The following is a 3,779-nucleotide window of genomic DNA, read 5'->3' as shown; positions in this document are numbered from 1 at the left end:
CGCGCCCGGCCACTAATTCAATTTTAACGTAATTCTGGGTAGATTTAGATTTTCTGTTTCTTCTTGATCCATTTTTTGATCATCATTTGTGTCTTTTCAGAATTTTCCATTTCATCTAAGTTGTCTACTTTGTTAGCATCATGTTTTTCAATGAATGCCCTTTATAAATCTTCGTATTTCTATAAGGTCAGTGGTGATGTTTCTTCTTTCATCCTTGATTTGGTAATATAGGTTTTTTCACTTTTTTTTCTTTTTTTTTGTCAGTCTAGCTAAAGGTTTGTCAATTTTATTGATCTTTTTAAAGAACCAACTGATGTTTCATTGATTTTTTTTTCTCTTGTCTATTCTCTATTTTGCTGATTTCCACTCTGATCTGATCTTTCTTATTTCCTGCCTTCTTCTTGCTTTGAGTTAATTTGATTCCTTCTTTTCTTTCTAAAAATGCAAACTGAAATCATTGATTTGAGAACTTTTTTATTTTCTGCTATAGTGCTTAAAGCTATATATTTTCCCAAAGCATTACTTTATCTGTGTCCAGTGATTTTATTTCTTGTTATTTTCATTTACCTCACACTATTTTCTTTCTTTCTTTCTATTTATTTATTTATTTATTTATTTATTTATTTATTTATTTAACTTATTTAGAGACAGGGCTTCACTTTATTCCCAGGCTGGGGTACTATGGTGTGATCATAGCTTACTGCAGCTTTGCACTCATGGGCTCCAGTGGTCCTCCCACCTCAGCGTCCCAAGTAGCTGTGACTACAGGTGTGCACCACTGTACCTGCATCTTATGTCTGTCCTTCAAGTCCTTCTTTATTGCTTTCTTTGTGATAAATATTGTCTAGTCTAATTTTCGTTCCTTTATTTACTTCACACAAACACACACTGAAATACACAAATACAGTTAATTATTAGTGGTGCTGTACAGATTACAAATGCATTTTTAAATTTTTTTTTGTAGAGAAGGGGTCTCACTGTGTTGCCTAGGCTAGTCCTGAACTCCTGGCCTTGCCTTTGCCTCTCAAAGTACTGGGATTATAAGTATGAGCCCTTGCACCCAGCCTAGCTCTCACTATTTTCTAACATTCTCTGTGGTATTTTCTTTGACCTATGGGTTATTTAGAAATGTGTTTTTAATTTCCAAATGTTTACTGATTTTTTAAAGTTTCTTCTGTTATTTATTTATAATTTAAATCCATTTAGATTTAATCTAATTTAGGCTGAGTTTGGTGGCTCGTGCTTGTAATCCCAGCACTTTGGGAGGCCAAGGTGGGAGGATCACTTGGGCTCAGAAGTTCAGGGCTAGCCTAGCCAACATAGTGAGACCTCATTTCTGTTTTTAAAAAAAACCCAAAAAACCAAAAAATTAGTTGACCTGGTGATGTGCACCTGTGATCCCAGCTACTTGGGAGGCTGAGGCAGGTAGATCACTGGAGCCCAGGAGGTTGAGGCTGTAGTGAGCCATGATTGTATAACTGCAATCCAATCTGGGTGACAGATTGAGACCCTGTCTCAATTTTTTAAAAATCTAGTTTAAATCATACTCTCTCTGATTTCAAATCTCTTGCAATAATGAAAACTTTTTTCATGGCTTACCATATGATGTATCATGGAGAATGCTCTATGTATACTTGAAAACGGTATGGATTCTGCTGGAAGAAGCATTCTATAGATTTTAGGTCAAATGTTTGACAATGTTGTTCAATTCTTATATATCCTGGCTAATTTCTAACTCTCTTAAGATTTCTATGTGCATGATACATCTTTTCCATCATTTTGCTTTCAACCTATTTGTGTCTTTAAAGTGTATTTCTTATAGTCAGCATATAATTAAATCTTTTTTAAAAAAATCTTGTCTTACAGTCTCTCCCTTTTGATGATAGTATTTCATGCATTTATATTTAATGCAGTTATTATAGGGTTGGATATACACCTGCCATTTTTCCATTTGTTTTCTATGTATCTTATATCTGTTCTTCAAGTCCTCCTTTATTGCTTTCTTTGTAATAAATATTGTCTAGTCTTATTTTAATTGCTTTACTTACCACACAGAAACACCAAAATACACAAACACAGTTAATTATTAGCAGTGTTGTAGAGATTACAAATGCATCTCTAATTATCACAATGTAGATCAGTTGGATACTAACCTATTTTTTTTTTAAATATGGAGACTTTTCTTCATTATAGTTCAATCTTTCCACCTACTTGTGCTATTATTACAATATATATTTGCATATATACTAAGAAATACAATGTTATAATTATTGCTTTGTGTACAATCGTACGCCTATTAAAAAAATTTGGAGAGAAAAGGATGAAAATGTATTTAATTGTAAAAATATTAACCCACATATTTACCTTTTCTTGCACTCTTCATTTCTTTCTGTGGATCGAAGTTACCAACTTCTTATCTGTTCTAATTTTCTTGCTCCATTATAGTTCCATTCTCTCCACCTCCTTTTTGCTAGCATATACATGATATTTATGTATTATATAATATACATATGTATTACCGTAATAGATATACAACACACAACATGCATATATAAGACATCTTCATATGCTGTGAGCCCAAAAATACAGGTTTATAATTATTTTATGAAATTGTCTTTTGTAAACTCACTAAGAGATGATATTAGAAAATAAATGTGTTTATATTATTTTTATATTATCTTCATAGTGCTCTTTATTTCTTTAAGTGGAATCAAGTTGCCAGCTGGTATCATTTTCTTTTAGGCCAAAGGACTTTCTTTAGTATTTGTTATAAGGAAGGTATAGCAATATAACAATACTTTCTCATTGTTTGTTCACCTGGAAACATCTTTGTTTCTCCTTCATTTTTTGAAGGATAGCTTTGCTGTATGTAAAATTCTTGATTAGCAGTTCAATTTTTTCCTGTAGCACTTTGATTACTGTATAATGTTATAATTATTGCTTTATATAATTGTCTTTTTTAAGGTAAAAGACTCTTATTTATTAATTGTTGTTAAGCTTTATTGAGGTGTAACTGACAAAAAATTGAATATATTCTAGATGTGCAGTGTGATTTTTGCTATATGTATACATTATGAAATGATTACCACAATTCAGCTAGTTAACATATCTGTCACCTCAGATCGTTGCCTTCTTGTGGTGAGAATACTTAATATCCATTCTCTTAGGAAAATTTAAGTATATTGTACATTATTATTAACTATAGTATACAACATGGTATGTTGTATACTAGGTATCCAGAACTTATTTATCTTGTAAATAACCCCCACTTCACCCCCACTTCATCATTGGTAACCACAGTTCTACTCCCTGCTTCTAAGCATTCAATTTTTAAAGATTCTTCATATAAGTGAGATCATGTAGCATGCAGTTGTCTTTTAAATCACTTAAGAGAAGCAATGGTACACACACACACACACACACACACACACACACACACACACCCCACACACAGTCTTTTTTATTTACCTATATAAATGTCCTATCCCACTGCTTCTGGTCTTTTTTTCTTCTTCTTCTTTGGTGAGGATTCTGCTGTTAAACTTAATGTGGTTATGTTTTATTTGAGTTATTTTTCTCTTGGTGCTTTTAAAATTATATCTTGGTCTTTAGCTTTTAATAACTTGATGATTATGTTTCTAGATATGGATTTCTTTTGTTTATCATACTTGTGGTTTGTTGAGCTTCTTGAATATATATTTAATGTTGCTCATTAAATTTGTGAAGTTCGTGGCCATTATTACACTTCAAATAATTTTTAGCCTCCCCCCCCCCCCCCC

This window comes from Rhinopithecus bieti, unplaced genomic scaffold (assembly GCF_001698545.2).
Source record: "Rhinopithecus bieti isolate Rb0 unplaced genomic scaffold, ASM169854v2 scaffold_17971, whole genome shotgun sequence".
Classification (NCBI taxonomy): Eukaryota; Metazoa; Chordata; class Mammalia; order Primates; family Cercopithecidae; genus Rhinopithecus; species Rhinopithecus bieti.
This window is presented reverse-complemented; position numbering follows the sequence as displayed.